At 39.5% G+C, this 18,594-nt stretch overlaps 1 non-coding gene across 1 annotated transcript; it reads right to left on the reverse strand.

Annotated features, from left to right (window-relative positions):
- Positions 1-12,801: 12,801 nt before the first annotated feature.
- On the reverse strand, positions 12,802-12,888 carry trnastop-uca (transfer RNA opal suppressor (anticodon UCA)). The gene has a single exon. It is a non-coding gene; the product is annotated as a tRNA-Sec (tRNA).
- Between the last annotated feature and the right edge of the window lie 5,706 nt (positions 12,889-18,594).

The following is an 18,594-nucleotide window of genomic DNA, read 5'->3' on the forward strand; positions in this document are numbered from 1 at the left end:
AAATATTGTTATTTCAATCATTCCTATTGATTCCATTACAGGATTAGTGAGGTAAATTTACATTGATGTTAGTGTATAAAAACTTACTAAATTCAATAAAAGGTTTTGCCTTTACAGTAATTGTACTGAGGCCCCTGTGAAAATAGCAGACAAATACATTTCATGAATGTGTGTTAAGCATTAAATCATCAGTCTCACACAGCCTAATTTTAATCCACAAGTTCAACAGTTTACCAGAATGCAATACTTGAAGAGTTTAGGAATACCAAGTGAGCTACAATGTTTGAGGATTCTCTTTAGTCAAGGAAACTTTATATTGGACAATCAAATATCTTCCTATTTGAGAATTTAGTGACACCAACAAGCACTCTCAAGTTTGGATTGCATAAAGAAATAAATGTCAGAATCTTACGGACCTACCCAGAGCTTTTCAAAGAGAGAAATGAATTGGGAAGAAGGCAAAAACTTAACTTGCTGCCAGTGGATTTATTTTATTCTTAAGTTCACAGAATCCTTCAGGCGAGTTGTCTTTCTTGATGAGCATAGTGAGAAAACTCCCACACTTGCATTAGTTACATTGCCATGAATATAGAAGATAGGAACAGGAGTAGGCCATTCAAACCCTCAAGCCTGCTCCATCATTCATTATGATCCTGTCTGATCACAGCTCAGTTCACTAATCTCGCCCTCTACCTCTCTCCACATTTCTTTCGATCCCTTTAATCAAGAGAGCTACATGTACCTCCTTCTTGAAAACATGTAATAATACCACTTTCTGTGGTCGTGAATTCCAAAGTGAAATCGCTCTCTAGGTGAAGAAATGTCTCCTCATCTTAGTTCTAAAACATTTACTCCTTAACCTCATGCTATGACCTCAGGTTCTGGATTTGCTTACCTTCAGTAACTTCTTTCCTGCATCTAACCTCTCTAGTCCCGTTAGAATTTTATGAGATAACCCCTTCATTCTTCTAAACTTCAGTGAGTACATGCTAAATGAATCAATTTCTCCTCATACATGAGTCCCACCATCCCAAGAAGCAATTTAGTAAACCTCCACTGCACTCCCTCTATGACAAGAACATCTTTCCTCAGGTAAGGAGAGCAAAAACTGCTCACAATATTGCAGGTGTGGCCCCACCAATGCCCTACATAACTTCAGCTAGACATTCTTGTTGTTGTACCAGAATCCTCTCACCATTAAGGCCAACATACAGTTTACCTTCTTTACTGCCTGCTGCACCTGCACACTTATTGGTGCACAGGGACACCCAGGTCTTGTTGAACATTCCCCTCTCCAAATTTACACTCATTCAAATAAAAATCTGCCTTCTTATTTTTGCTCCCAAAACAGATGACTTCACATTTATCCATGCTGTATCTGCCATGCATTTGTCCACTCACACAGCCTGTTCAAATAACACTGTAACATCTCTACATCCTTCTCACAGCTCACCCTACCACACAGGTTTATGTCATTTGTAAAGTTTTTGATTGTATATTTAGTTCCTTGGTGTAAATAATTAACATATATAGTGAATAGCTGGCCTCCTAGTATTGATTGCTGTAGTACCCCACTAGTTACTGCCTGCTATTCAGAAAAATACCCTGATATTTGTTTCCTGTTTGCTAACTAATGCTCTATACGTCTCAATATACTGCCCCCAATCCCACGCACTTTAATTTTAAACATTAATTTCTTATATGGGCCTTTGTCAAAGCTTTCTGGAAGTCGCAATATACCACTTCCACTGGCTACCCCTGATTAACTACTATCTATTAGTTACAAGATTGAAGAATTCTAGTAGATTTGTCAAATATGATTTCCCTTTCATAAATCCATGCTGATAATGTCAGGTTCACACTTTCTAAGTGCCCTGCTATAAAATCCGTACTAATAGACTCTCGTATACTCCACATTAACCAACAACAAACTCATTATTCTAGAACTCCCTGTTTTCTCTCTATCTCTCTTTTAAAGTAGAGACATTAGCTATTCTCTAATCTGTAGAAACTGTTCCAGAATCTAAAGAATCTTGGAAGGTGACCACCATCTATTATTTCGAGACCAATTCTTTAAGTATTCTAGGATGTAGATTATCACACTCTGGCGATTTATTTGTCTTTAAATTCATCAATTTCTCCAACACTATTTATCGACAAATAAGATTTGCTTCAGTTCCTCCCTCTCACTAAGCCTTGTGTTCCCCATCATTTCTAGTACTCTATTTTATAACCTTCTTTGTTAATAATGCAACCCATTTGAATCATGTTAATGGGTGTCGTCTTGTCAGGCAAAATCGGGAATCAAATATTTGAAAAGAATCCAACTGTGAGGTAATTGACTTCCTCCCAGCTGCAATAGGTACCAACTTCTTCTGTCACTTTGTTCCTCCATAACCAGCTGTTTCTTTGCAGAACAATTACAGAATGTGAGGCGAAGCCTTTCCATGTTAACCAACTCATGAGAAGTCTCGGTCATATGTAATATTTCTCATCTTAGTGCAGAGGGTGATGCCCTGACCAGCATAAAACACTCACAGTAAGTCGCAGTCATATGTGCTCTTGTTGTTGTTTTTAGACATTGTCAGTGTATTGAGTGAACGCGGACTGGGCTGACTAACATGTTCAGGTAAAGGAGCCATAATTTCCTCATAAGACTTTGACTCATAACTCACAGAGAGAAAAAAAAGTTTCCTTATCTTTGTCTTAAATGGGCAATCCCTTATTTTTAAACTATGACAATCTAGGTCTAGATTCTCCTACAGGCAAATTGAAAGGCATGGTGGGTGAGCTGCTGAGTATTCTTGTTTTAGAGTAAACCTGGGCAGATGTGTCAGAGGCAGTACCACTATGAGGTAAGTAGTACTACCTTTGTAGCTGCAATGAAGTGACAGACACTGATTGTTCATGAGACATCTGGCGGAGGCACTTGGCACCTAATCTTATGTGTAACTGTCCTGTGGAATTGCAACATTACAATGCTAATTCATGAATCATTGAATATAGAGAATTGTACTTACTTTAGTGGAGTCAAGTCATAGAGTCGCACAGCCACACAGCACAGCAACAGACCCTACAGCCCAACCATCCAGGTTTCCTGAACTAAACTGGTCTCATTTGCCTGTGTTGGGCTCATATTCCTCTAAACTTTCCTTATCCATGTACCTGCCCAAATGTCTTTAAAATATTGTAACTTCAGCAGCATCTATCATTTCCTCTGGCAGTTCATTTCATATATAGTGTGAAAAAGTTACTCCTCAGGTCCTTTTAAATCTTTGCCCTCTCACCTTAAACTTATGCCCTCTAGTTTTACAGCCAATGATTTGTCTTCATGTGGCATTGAAGCTAGTTTCTCTTGAGCTACACATGGAAACTGACCTCTTGCAGCCACTTCTTATCCAGGCTGCCTTTGTCTGTTGTGATAGCTTTTTTTTGAAATTCCGAAAGAAAGGCACTTCTCTTTTCATTTTGACGGCTTTCAGGTGAACCTGTCCTGAGGTGTTACTGGGCTATGGTGCTGCTTTTTGCCTGCAGAGAGTGAAGTTTACCTCATTACATGGACTGCAGTACTTCAAGGAGGTGGTTCACCACCATCTTCCCAAAGGCAAATAGTGATAAGCAATAATCTTGGCCTTGCCAGTGACACTCTGTAGGAGAAGAGCAAACCACTTTGCCTGCCCACCACGCTCACAGAAACCATACTTGTTTTTAGCCAAAGAGAGTTCAGCCGTAATGCCACTGGCACCTCAACTTGACCACATTCAGGTCAGGGAGAAAGTGAGGACTGCAGATGCTGGAGATCAGCGCTGAAAATGTGTTGCTGGAAAAGCACAGCAGGTCAGGCAGCATCCAAGGAGCAGGAGAGTCGACGTTTTGGGCATGAGCCCTTCTTCAGGAATCTTCAGGTTTCCTGAAGAAGGGCTCATGCCCGAAACATCGACTCTCCTGCTCCTTGGATGCTGCCTGACCTGCTGCGCTTTTCCAGCAACACATTTTCAACACATTCAGGTCAGGAACAAACAGTGAAATTAGACATTACCTAAGCAGTTTCACGACTGAAGGAATATGTTACCTAGATGATCTGCTGACTGGTTTTCCTACCTCACAATAGTATCGTCGTTCCTGAAGCCCCAAGGGCACTCCCTGTCTCCCAGGTACTCAATCCCCACAAAGCCTATGCAGACTAGATGGTACCAAGATTGCTGACAAGAATGAACCTATTCAAGCCAGGATGCTAGACATTAGCACATGTTTCTGCAGATTAGCTAAACCTTCTGTGACAATTGTTAACTGATGGATACTGCTGGACAAGCAATGGTTTTCTATTAACAGTAATCAAAACTGCATTGTCTTGTAATTAACATTACACTGCTGTAACCCTATAAAACTGACTGTTCCTGCTGCTTAAGGAGGAGAATCCTTGACCTAACTGTGCAAAGTCTCATTTTGCATCAGTCTAATCAATTTCTCTTCCCACAATATCGTGAAAAATAAATCAGTGTTTGTCAATTTCACAAGATCCGTACAAAAATTGTACGGCCTTTATCTGTAATTGGACAATTCTCCAACACACCCACATTGCATGAAAGAACTCAAAATAATCTCAATTATCTCAGCTTTTAAAATCAAATTTTAAAATGTCATGATGTTGCCAAGAAATACAAAGAAAACTCAATCCATTGGGTTTACAATTTGTTCATCCCATAACACAGAGATAAAATCTACTGTAACATTTTATAAAGTTAGCTGTTTCAGTTTTTTTTAAATTACTTACAGTGTGGAAACAGGCCCTTTGGCCCAACAAGTCCACACCGACCCACCGAAGCGCAACCCACCCGGACCCATTCCCTTACACTTACCCCTTCACCTAACACTACAGGCAATTTTTAGCATGGCCAATTCACCTAAGCTGCACATTTTTGGACTGTGGGAGGAAACCGGAGCACCCGGAGGAAACCCACGCCGACACGGGGAGAACGTGCAAACTCCACACAGTCAGTCGCTTGAGGCGGGAATTGAACCCGGGTCTCTGGCACTGTGAGACAGCAGTGCTAACGTGCCACCGTGCTGCCCTGTTTTCTAAAATAAAACTGTAGGATTAACCATGTTGTATTAAACATATATTCCCAGATTTGTATGTGTGTTTTTTTAAAATAAATATTATCAAAGACCATGAATAAAGTTACAAACAGAAAATCAATTCCAATCTGTTTACTATCACATCCAAAGCTAACTTCTACCGTAAACAGGGAGAGTTACAATCTGTAATATTTATATTGTCTCAGGAGGCAACAATGATTATTTGCACATTTCTGGCAATTTTTGTATCATTATGTAAGAAATGGAGTGTATTTCAAGAATGGTACACAGGAAGAAAAATATGAATTTTTAATTGACTCCTTTTTATTGACTCAGAAGATATGCTTTCATCTTCACTACCTATACAGTAATTAGTAGAGTCAATTAACTCACTCGAGATGCAATCTATCTGATTTTCACTCCAATGGTTTCAAAATCTATCTCCAAATACTCTTAAAACTCTTAAACGATTAATCAGTCAATTTATTATCCCTGTTAAATATTATTTTGAAACGAGTGAAATACAAAGTAGACAGGGATGTGTGTTCAATCCCTTATGTTGATGATTGCAAGAGGTGAAGGTATGATCTCAGAAAGAACTTTTCAGATTTTTGACCCAGAAACAGTGAAGAGGTTGTGATATAACTTCAAATCACAAAACATAAAGAGATTGTGAAAGGTACAGAAAAGTAACAAAATCCACTTAGGATCCAAGAATGGCAACTCAGAATATCTTCTTTGATGATAATATGTTGAATCTGTAGAGGGCAAAAGGAATTGGGTAAAGTGTTTACCAAGCCTAGTGAATAGATACAAAATAGCTAAAGAAATTATAGGAATGTTTCACCTTCACTTTGAGGTGATCAGAATGTAATAGAAGGAGATCAAAGCCTTACTGTTGCCGAGACTTAACAGACCTCATCTAGACTATTGAATTCAATTCTGGGCACCACACCTCATGAAAGACATCATAGTCGCGGAGGCAATATCACACAGATTTACAAAAAAATATAATGGAGGATTTAGTATTCCCCGTGTTTAACCGGAGAAACATGCAGTTCATCTAGGATAAAATGTTTGACAAGTAGTCTAACAAAGCAGAGGACCAAGGAAAGTATGCAGTGATGAAATTTGTTTTAGATTAGATTAGATTAGATTAGATTACTTACAGTGTGGAAACAGGCCCTTCGGCCCAACAAGTCCACACCGACCCGCCGAAGCGCAACCCATCCATACCCCTATATTTACCCCTTACCTAACACTACGGACAATTTAGCATGGCCAATTCACCTGACCCGCACATCTTTGGACTGTGGGAGGAAACCGGAGCACCCGGAGGAAACCCAGGCAGACACGGGGCTCTAAGTCAATGGAACAAGACAATTCCTTGATTTAATACATAGATTGGAAGCAACAGCCTATAAGGTGCCTATTACAAATACTTTTCCTTCTGATCCCAGGTAGGAAACTCCATTCATTATACTGTAAGTTCCTCAACTGAGACTGCAGTTACATAATCTTGTCCAAAACCTGTGCTAATGTTCGTTAAGTTTGTGCAAGAATAATGGTATATATGCCTTTGCATTACTATTAACTATCCATTCATGATGGATTCCTGAATGTCAAGAAACTGATTCATAACTGTCAATAAAATAATGGCAAAAACAAAATATAAAGTTATTTCCTCCAAGACTCCTTGCCTTTATGTGGAAATATCTTTCTGCTTCAAGACTGATATAGACAATTTTTAATCAGTAAGGGAATTAAAGGTTATGGGGAAAAGGCAGGAAACTGGAGTTGAGGATCATCAGATCAGTCATGATCTCATTGAATGGTATAGGAAATTCAAAGGGTCGAAGGGTCTACTTCTAATCCAATATCGATAAATTTAATTTTTTTCACTGCCACTTTACAAACGTTGAGCAGTTGTTTTTAAGTCTGTCTGCTTTCTTAAGTGTAGTTATTTTATAAATACTATAATTATGAGATCTGTAAGATTGCTACACTGAGATTACTGTAAAATCATTAATGTTTTGGGACGTATTAATTTAAGTGTAATAAAAACAAAGATAAATGAAAGGAGTTTTGTGACTTGTTCTGCAGCCTAGCTAAAGTGAAGCCTAGGAGGTTAGTTTGTCAGAAATCAAAAGTTGCAAGGTATATATGCTTGGTGGCAATGGCAACAGTCTTTGGTGCTTGCACCAGTGTACCCTGAGCACTCAGAACCTCAGAAAGGTTTGCATTATTTTAACAACACTGTTCTAAACTGTCTTTTCAGATGGAAGTGAATGGAGGCAAGGATTGCCACTTTACAGTTCTACCCGAATGCAAAGTTAACATATTTCATGTTGTCATGGGGAAGAGGGTGAGGTGGGATGAATTTAAATATAGCTGAAAATGTGTTGCTGGAAAAGCGCAGCAGGTCAGGCAGCATCCAAGGAACAGGAGATTCAACGTTTCTGGCATAAGCCCTTCTTCAGGAATGATCTCCAGCATCTGCAGACCTCACTTTCTCCTCGATGAATTTAAATATAGCCAATTTATTTTCCATGTATTTATTACCTATACTCAAGAATTTTATATTTAAAGTTTCCTTGACAATTAGAGCTGTTACTTTGTCTTTGATTGCTAACTTACCTCCAGCTAAGGCTTGTTCTTTGTTATACTTTCTGGATAACAGATGTTTTCTATTTGCTTCAAGATTTTCACAGAATTCCTTTTTCAATACAGATGCTTTTCTCCATATTGTCATTTTAGCTTGGCTTCTGAGATTGTTAAGCCTTTTAATCATACTTTATTCCTCTTTAACTCTTGCTGGCATTGCACCCTACTATGATCAACCAAGGTTTTCTGTTTCATTTCCCTTTGCAATGTACAGCCATATTGACAGGAATCCATAGGAATGGATTCTATAGCTTCAAGGTAAATCCTCACCACCCTCCATCAGGTTGCATGAGCTATCAGGTAGATATGTTGCCACTATCTGCTTTCCTGAAGAAGAGTTATACCTGAAATGTTGACTTCTCCACCTCCAGATGCTGCCTAGCTTGCTGAGTTCTTCCAATCTCCTGCTTGTCTACTATCTGCTTCCCTGGCAGGTCTCTCCAGAGTCTATTTGGTCTATAGTGGTGGGGGAAATCCATTGGCAGATGAGTGAGAAGAGGATTTTGCCTTCAACAAAATGCAGTTTATTGTGGTATAACCTCATGTACTTTCTGGAATGAAAACCAACGAATTAATATTCTGGGTAATGCCAGTGCTGCAGAGTTTACTATGTGACCTTTTGAAAGTCAAATGTCAAAAGTGTAGCAGTGATGGTTATGGTTTGTAAAACTTATGGTTTACAAAAGTTCCAGTGACCTTTAAAAAGGCAGAACTATTTGGAGAACAATGAGGCAGATTTTTTATTTTCGCTACAAACCAGTGGTGGGAAGATTGGGCAGTAAGTTGTTTAGCAACTGCCTTCGGACTGTTATTTTCTGTTTTGCCACAGACAGGGGAATGTGCATTTGGAAAGAGACCTCCAAGAAGCATGCAGCAAAGACAGATCTCTCTTTCTGTCTTGTCTGGGGAAAAAGTACCTTTACAGTTGTGGACAGAATTACAAGGAACCAACTCTGTCTTTCCCACTTTCTCATTCTCTTTGAGAGTAAAACACATTACTCAAAGACTGTGAAAATTGAACTGCTGACTCAATGAAAGACTTGGGTCAAATTGACTGCCTATTCAAATTTCAGATCTTCTGTTACTCTGCAGCTGATAATAATATGACCCTGTCAATGGAAACTGAAAGAGCTGTGAAAAAGTTTCTTCATTATGCCTTGGTAGTTTGTTCATTTCACTACATTGTCAACAAAATTCTGTTAGCCAATTTATCCCCACATATATTATTTATGTAGGGCTATTTGTCCTTTCTTGTCCTATCTTTATATGAATTAATGTACACCTGAGTTTAAAAGGATATAGTTTAAAGGTGCATAGCAATAGTTAGTAACTTATTTTGCCACTTGTTAAAGATTATGCTTGCTCATAATAAATACATTTTTGTATTTATTGATGAAACCTGTGCTACTATCACTCTAGATAACCGCAAAAGTAAAGGGATTTAAGCATCTTGATGATTCGATTGGACATTTAAAAATTTGTGGAGAACTGAGGCTTGATTACCAGCATAATCCTCCCATCAGAATTGTAACAATTGAATGACAGCAACTATAGACAAGGTATATTAATCTGATGATCATTATTACAGAGACTAAAAGGGTGGGCCAGATGAAAGTCTTACTTCTTTCAGAACCTAAGCAGTTTTATCCTCTCAAGTCCAGGTCATATTGTCATAGTAGGTGGTGCTGAAGAGTTTCTCCAATGTTAATCCTTCCAGACTCTTGCACCCTTATACAGCATCTTATTGTCCATGCTTTTGACACTTCCACCTGTTCATGTTTATGTATTAAAAACACTTTATTAGATTAGATTAGATTACTTACAGTGTGGAAACAGGCCCTTCGCCCCAACAAGTCCACACCGACCCGCCGAAGCGCAACCCACCCATACCCCTACATATACCCCGTATCTAACACTACGGCAATTTAGCATGGCCAATTCACCTGACTCGCACATGTTTGGACTGTGTGAGGAAACCGGAGCACCCGGAGGAAACCCACGCAGACACGGGGAGGACGTGCAAACTCCACACAGTCAGTTGCCTGAGTCGGGAAATGAACCCGGGTCTCAGGCGCTGTGAGGCAGCAGTGCTAACCACTGTGCCACCGTGCCGCCCACTTTATCCAAGTGCTTCAGTCAGGGAGGCAGAGAAAGGGATACAGAATTCGATTTACGAATCAATGTACTTTTATGAACAAAATATTTCTTAAAAACACCATGTGAGCATCTCCCAAATTCCAACAATATTCACTGTCTATCTAGCTGTATCTGTCTGAGAAAGGATATCACCCACCATGATCCACATGTTTGAGCTGGGCCATTGGAACCTCCTTCTTCTCCTACATAGGGCCAACTCTCTTCTACAAAGGTGGATCTTTCTGGGATTTGGCTTTCAGGAGTGTGTTTTATCCCCCACCCTCCATATTGTGCTGGATCTGCCTGAACCTTTGCCAAATGCAGTCATGAGTTGAGTTCATGTCATTCAATGGTGTTGTAACAACACCCTGTACTGTTGCCATGTGGGGAGTTGTAAGATGCATGACCTCAGGCACGGGCTGGAAGCCAAGGTGCCAGAAAGTCTGATCGATACCCCTCCAATGTACAACCTTTGGGCTGGTAATAATTGCTTCCCCTGAACATTTGTAACCCCTTTGACCTTGGTTTCCATTGTTCTCCTTATCTGATAACTAACTGTTTAATTTAGTTTGTCTAATTTGCTGCTAGGTTCAATTTCTCTGGCTGTGGGTCAATTTAGAATGCCTAATTTTGGGCCTTGCCACAATCTTTTCCCTCGATTATTTTTACATTACGAATATTTGTCCATTTGTGTGTATAATTACTTTTACCATTAGCCCATCTCCCCTCAGATCATAGCATTTTCATTTTCAGGCAGGCTGGAAGTTTTACAATTCTCCCAGAATCTTCTCTTTGAATGTCAGTCTCTGTATTGAAGACTGGTGACTTTGATTCTGATCTTGACAGTGTGAGGTCTGAAAAGCCCCTTTCACTGTAGGGCCTTTGATCCTTTGATTTCCTTCACTGAGGCTGTCTTTCCTATTGAAACAGGCAATTGCCTTATTCTGGATGTAGGTTTGCTTGCAGAGCTGGAAGGTTCATTTCCAGATGTTTCGTCACCCTACTAGGTAGCATCTTCAGTGGCCCTCCGGGTGATGCACAGCTGATAATTCCTTTTTTCTATTTATATGTTTGGTTATCTTTGGGTTGGTGATATCATCTCCTGTGATGATGTCATTTCCTGTTATAATGTCATTTTATTTTGAAAATGGAAAATGTCATTTCTTGTTGAAACCACAGGAGATGACATCATCAACTCAAAGAAAACCAAACATATAAATAGAAAGCAGGAATTATTAGCAGTGCTTTGCCCAGAGGCGACTGAGGGTGTTACCTAGTAGGGTGACACAACGTCTGGAAATGAACCTTCCAGTTCAGTGAGCAAACCTATATCCAGAACCTCAACCTGAGCTACAAATCTTCTCAAAACTTGCTAATTGCTTTATTATAATAGCTGGACAAATGCAAATCGCATGAATTTCCTCCAAGGAGGATGAATGCCCTGTTGAAATTGCATATTTAGATTTTTGCTGTATCCTGGATCACTGAAATAGGCAACATCTTTTCTTGTGTGTTCTGAATCTGGGGACATTGATCATTTCACAGTGGTGACTTCCATGGAGTTGCACGTGACGTATCTACAATCTATGCAGTATCTATTTTCAGTCTACCCAAAAATGTGTAATGAACTGTGTAGTAAAAAATGAGGTCTGCAGATGCTGGAGATCACAGCTGCAAATGTGTTGCTGGTCAAAGCACAGCAGGCCAGGCAGCATCTCAGGAATAGAGAATTCGACGTTTCGAGCATAAGCCCTTCATCAGGAATGAACTGTGTAGACTATTTATTTCAACATTTTCCTAACTTTGACATTTTTACTGTCTCTTCGTGATTGTGTACTGGTGAAATCAACATCCTTCTTAGATGAGCAACTTGAGGGTTGTCTCTTGAGTGGCACGTTCTTTCTTACTAGTACTGAAGGTTCTTCCTGGGAGGGTACGGGAATGAAATTTCTGCTTTAACTTGTGCCTCTTCTACATTTAATAGCAGACATGAATCCTTCATTGTTAGTTGTTCAGCAAACTGTGTTGCTTCAGTTGAAGATACAAGATCTATTCAGTAAGATCAAGTGGAGTATAACAGTTAACAGATCCCTTGCAAACTTTTTAGATTCTTGCATTATAAACACTCTTCAGTGTTAATAGTCACAGCTTTAGATTAGATTAGATTCAATACAGTGTGGAAACAGGCCCTCAGGCCCTTCCTGATGAAGGGCTTATGCCCGAAACGTCGAATTTCCTGCTCCTTGGATGCTTCCTGACCTGCTGCGCGTTTCCAGCAACACATTTTCACCTCAGGCCCTTCAGCCCAACAAGACAACATCGACCTTCTGGAGAGTAACCCACCCAGACCCATTTCCCTTTGACTAATGCACCTAACACTATGGGCAATTTAGCATGGCCAATTCACCTGACCTGCACATCATTGGACTGTGGGCGGAAACCGGAGCGCCTGGAGAATGCAGACACGGGGAGAATGTGCAAACAGGGCTGCACGGTGGCACAGTGATTAGCACTGCTGCCTCACAGCGCCAGAGACCTGGGTTCAATTCCCGCCTCAGGTGACTGACTGTGTGGAGTTTGCACATTCTCCCCGTGTCTGCGTGGGTTTCCTCCGGGGGCTCCGGTTTCCTCCCACAGTCCAAAGATGTGCGGGTCAGGTGAATTGGCCATGCTAAATTGCCCATAGTGTTAGGTAAGGGGTATATGTAGGGGTATGGGTGGGTTGCGCTTTGGCGGGTCAGTGTGGACTTGTTGGGCCGAAGGGCCTGTTTCCACACTGTAAGTAATCTAATCTAATCTCAACTCCACACAGACAGTCACCTGTGGCTGGAATCGAACCGGGGTCCATGGTGCTGTGAGGCAGCAGTGCTAACCACTGAGCTACTGTGCTGCCTAGTTAAACACAAACCCCTACTCACACTGTGCCTGGAAGGTGGAATTAAACCACTCTGTTGGTAGAGAGCTATAGGTTTGAAGCCTGCATCCTAGACCACTAGGAATCATCCAGGCATCTTACTGACAATACAAAATACAGTTCTGTCACGAGCCTAGAGAGCCTTCATAAATTTTTCACCAATTGTTTTTTGAATGTCCTTTGACCTGTTTGTCCATGACTGGCTATTTTTCAACAATTGGATTTTGACTTTAGCTAATTTGACTCATTCCACCATTTGAGGAAGATTCAGGTCAAAACATTATTTAGTGCTCAAGAATGAGAATTCTTTATTGTGAAGCATGTATAAGTTCTTTACTATCTGACTCTCCTTGTGTCGCAGAGTTGATTTTGGAATTCCTTTAATAGTAAGCATTATACTACCTGGACCAGTTATAGGCTGTAAGCCAAACCAAAACCAAACAATCTTCCCTCCTCTCTACTATCAACATTCCAGAGGGGCCATTCTTTCCATGACACCTTGGCCCACTCCTTCATCAATGCTAACACTTCTTCACCCTCCCCATGGCACCTTACCAAGCAACCACAGCACATGTAACACTTGCCTTTCACCTCATGATACAAGACGCAAATCCTACTTTCCAGGTTAAGCAACATTTTATCTCTACACCTGTACATCCAGTCTAATACGTTCACTGCTCACAACGTACTGTCCTTTTAGACTGACAACAGCAGATGCAGATTGAGTGACTGCTTTGAGGAATGTGTTTTCCCTCACTGTAAGAATGACACTAAATTTCCAGTTGCTTGCCAGTTCAGTAAATGATCTTGCTCCCATGCTGACACTTCCATCCTGGGCCAGCTAAAGTGTTCCAACAAACTTAAAGGAACATTTTCTGCTTAGGCATTTACAGCACCTGGGACTCAACATTGAGTTCAACCATTCTGTGGTTTGTTTGTATCTTTTTGGCTTTGCTCTCAGCAAACAGGTTCTTCTTTTCACATCTATCGTTTACACCTCTATTATATCTCTATATCTCCTTTACCAGTATTAACATTTCCTTTGTCTTTTGCTCTGTACACTTTCACCATCTGTTCCATTCACTCTACCTCATTCTCTGAGAAATTCTTTTTGTTTCAGTCACTTTCAATTCTGAAGAAGAGGCATATCTGACTCAAAACATTAACTCTGTCTCTCTTTCTATGTTGATGCCACACAACCCTCTTTCAACAAACCTTACAAATTGCAGCCTTAATACACAATTCCTATTCTCCTAATGGCATTACTGAATGAAACCCAGTGCCTGCAGTTTTAGAGGTCTCTAAACATCTTTACAGAGTGAACTCTGCTCTCTGGGATTCCATAAGATTAATCACATTGCTTCAAGTTCTTTTTCTGGATGATTGCCTCTGTCTGCACCTCTAATGCTAACCCCTGTTGCTTTCAGTTATTGTCTGGACAAGTCCTGCTGTGTGTGGTTTAAATAAAAGCTTCTCACACTTACTGCAGTTTAAGTATTTGTTCTCCCCTCTTCTGTGGTCTCAATAGTTTCCAAACTTTCTATTTCCATTAGAGGTTTTTGCTTAAGCTTTTTAAATTACGTACTCCCCTATGACTGTATATCAGACTTCCTAACTTTCAGTTTACAACCTCATTTTAAATTGCTTCCATAGCAATTTCCTTTAGCATAGCCATACTTTGCAGTAGCCATTCACTGTGGCACTGATGCTTGATCTGAACTGTAGGTTGCTCACTTAATTGTTGCTTTCTCAGTCTGTAAGCCGTACCATTTTGCAAAAGAGTTTCCCTTGCCCAGCATGTCCATTTGCAGTTCAGTCGATTTTGATCCAGAACTATTCCTACAGATTGTCAACACTTGATGCAACCTTTAACTGTCTTGGACTGACTAATACTTCAAATCCAATGAGTTCCAAGTATCCTCTTACTGGTGTGTATCTTTTACCAGGTCTATAATATCTTCAATTGTAGATTTAGCCATGTTGAAGCTGGTCATAATGTTTTTCTCTTCTGCAGTGTTCTTGAATGTTCAGTTCTTCCAGCTGCTGAAGGCTTGTGTAATAATTTTCATTAAAACATGCAGCCAGCATGTAGGAGGAAGCTAAATCAAATCCACAACACCCTAGACCATGTTAGAAGATGAATGCTCAGCACTGTGTAGGCTAGTTGGATTAACCAAGGTAAATGCAGACTTACAGAGATGGGGCAGTGGGTCTGGGTGGGATGCTCTTCAGAGGATTGGTGCAGTCAATGGGCTAAATAACCGTTGTCTGCACTCCAAGGCATGTACATTACTCTAATGCACTACTCATCATGAGCTGTCAGGTGGATTTACAATCTGCATCCTCTTTCCTGATGGGAATCTATAGGTCTCACTTGGCCTACTTGGTAGAGGAAAACCATTTGGTTGGCTAATGAGGAGAGGTCCTTGCCTTAAATGAGATATATTCGCTTGCAGGGTAGCAACTATGTGGCAATTACATGAGTATACAATACAAAGAATATGAGGAAAATCCAGATGATCAGTCTTATACCAACTAGATCCTAAACTGTTCTCCCCAGAATCCATGTATCATTATATTGTAGAAGATAACAAAAATGCATTCCTCATCAGTAATCCTTCCTGACACTTTTACACTAATACAACACCTCCCTGCAAAGTAGATCAATGTTAAAATGTTCTGAGTTATTTATTAGCATTGAAATCATCATACTATTTACAACTCTAACTCACTTTTGAGTGAGGATCATGGATATCTTATAAGCTTTTTCCATCTTGTCATTTTTCTTTTTTTTAATTTTTCTTCATGCTCTTTTTGAGATCATGAATAAAATGGGGAAATTGCTGTTTAAGCCAAGCACTGTGCAAGGCATTGCTGTACTTTCAAAAATCAAGTAATTAGAACTCATTGTGAGTTGTATTTTCATTTGGTACTTTTCAAACAGTGGGGGCAGAGATATAAGTCAGCGTGGCACTGGAGTTTGTGTGCAGCGTGAGAATTGACAATCAACAGATTGCTGACAGATTTGAGCAGTTGTCACTATTTTAGATGCTAAAAGCTGACATCAACTTGCTGACTGGCTCGTAAGCAGAGAGTTAAACACTTATGAAAGAGGGAGATAAAATATCTAGATGCTGAAGGAACATATTTTTGTTTTCTAACTCTCTGCAGTAAGAGTTATCAAAGCCCGTAGAAAACAAATTATTTCCTCCCATCAGTTGCTGTAAGCTTTTACCTTTAATTAATAACTAAGAGATTATTAAAAAAAAGTATAACAATGCTCTTTATTAAAGAATGCAGAAGGGAGAACAGAGAACAAAGCGAGTTCTTGGAACTGATGTCACTGAACAGCTTTTTACCAGTTTCTTTTTCTTAATCCACTCATGATACCATTTTTGTTCTTTGTCTGTGTTAGTCTGTATGTGTTCCTAGAGATTTTAATAGCATGTTAGTGCTTCAGCTTATAAAGTTAAATGTTGATCGTTCACAGTTTCATGTAAAGAACTTATCAATTTGTAAGAAACAATAGTTGTTGTTGAGTACAAGGAACTGATCAGAGAAATCGGTGAACCTGAGTCAAAAAAGCACATAATTTAGGAACCTTCAGTATTGGATTAAATTGTTAATGTTTAAGGAATGCTGGGAGTAATGATGCTTGAACATTGGTGTGTTTTCCCACTTAGGTGATGTTTAAAGATTTGGGCCTCTCTGGGATTATTTTGAGGCTGAGGATTTGGTTGTAGTATTAGAAGTGATAAAGGTAAAGCAAACACAATGCTTTGTGCTGAATGTAAGAATTGGGACAGAAAGTTGCAAATAGCTTGCTGTAGGTGGCAGAGTTTTCTCTGACTGTCTTAAGCAAAACTACAACAGTCAGGTTGACTGAGGAGACAAGTAAGTTACCTTTAAAGCTCAAATGGAACATATAATTAAAATAGTAACACAGCATTTGGATTAAGTGGAAAAAAAGAGAGACCAGGTGTTCTTAATAGTAGAACATCAGACTTGGGTGATATTCATTATGTGCAAAGCAATCAGAGAATATGAAAATGTTACAGATGGAATTCTGAAAGGAAAGTGAAGTGAAAGAATGAGAATTAAAAGGATGGAAAATAGGAATTCAAGTTGGAGTTGCAAAGGAAATGAGCAAGAGAAATGAGAGAGATTGTAAGTAAAAGCTTAAAATTCTGCAGTTTGAAAAAGAGAAGTCAGATGCTATTGCCAATTCTGATGTTGAGAATCTGAGTCCTGATCTGAAGTCCAGTGAGGAAGTGTTTAAATTGCTTCAATTCTTTCTTTCAATTTTCTTACCAAAATTTGAGGATACTGATGTGGAGACGTTTTTAATGTCCTTTGAGAAAATAGTGAAATAAATGAATTGGCCAAAGGAAAACTAGACACTGCCCATCCAGTTGACAGTAAAGCACAGGGAATTCATGTTTCACTGCCTAAGGAGGTTTCTAAGGATTGGGATACTATGAAACACAACTGTATTGGTTGCATATGAGTTACTTTTCTGCTGAATATAGGCAAAACATTTTGGAATTTAAAGAAACAGCCGGGACAAACCTATGGTGAATTTGAAAGAGTTAACTTGTTCATATTCTCTGACTGCTTTGAACATAACTCAATAGCACCCAAGTCTCATGTTCTACTATCAAGAGTACCATTCTCTCTTGTATTTCCACTTAACCCAAATGCTGTGCTACTACTTCAATTATGTGTTTTAACAGGTGGATATGAGCATGAGAAGCTGAACGTTTGTATGGCATTCTGTTAGATGTTTATCTCGAGGCATTCCATAATAAGAAACTACTTTTAAGGGCAAAAGGTTTCCAAATGCTTGACAAACAATAGTAAATTCCTGATGAAGGCCTCTTGCCTGAAACATCAATTCTTCTGCTCCTCAGATGCTGCCAGACCTACTGTGCTTTTCCAGCACCACACTCTTCATTCTGATTTCCAGCATCTGCAGTCCTCACTTTCTCCTAGAAAATAAAGGCAGATGAAATTATCTAATCCATAAAACTCAACATTCTTTCTTTTATAAAGTCTGAAAAGAAAGAGCGTAGGAGAAAGAAAGGAAGACAAGTAGCTAAGTAAATAATGGATGGCTGGGAATTCTCCAAGATCTCATCCTCAGATCAGAAAGGGAAGTGCTGAGGTTCAGTGTGAAAAGTGAAAGCCAAACAGTTCCCATTGGAACAAAATGGGATCCATTTGCTCAGAATGCTGAAAGTTGTGAGGAAAGTCCATGGGCATATTTGAGCTCAGAAGAATGAATCTGAAAAGGGTATTCAGAAGGAAAATGCCATGGATCAAATTGTAGCTTTAATGACAAGTAAGAGATCAGAGGTAAACACTGCTTTAAGTGTAAAAGAATTAGATAGGGTGGATGAGAGATACAAGGTTTTTATTTGAAAGGGATTACAACCAATTTCTTTTCAAATGATGCAGCCCATAACTATGTTAAATGATACAGTGGAAATAAAATTAATTTGCTGGAGGAAGATTGTGCAAAAACATGGCAGATAGAATACCCAATGGAAAAATGTGAGCTAATTCAGTAGGAGAAACATATGAAGAATAGTTCTCCTTGTTGATAAGTTAGTGAAATTTAACCTTCAGATACAGCAGGCAGTTAGGAAGGCTAATGGAATATTGGCCTTTATGGCATGACGTTTTGAATAGAGAACTAGAGAAGTTTGCTTCATTTGTATAGGAATTTGATTGGACCGCATCTGGAGTACTTTTGCAGTTTTGGTCTACAGACAAGCAATGCAATGAATGTTCAACAGACT

The sequence above is a fragment of the Hemiscyllium ocellatum genome, chromosome 26 (genome assembly GCF_020745735.1).
Source record: "Hemiscyllium ocellatum isolate sHemOce1 chromosome 26, sHemOce1.pat.X.cur, whole genome shotgun sequence".
Lineage (NCBI taxonomy): Eukaryota > Metazoa > Chordata > Chondrichthyes > Orectolobiformes > Hemiscylliidae > Hemiscyllium > Hemiscyllium ocellatum.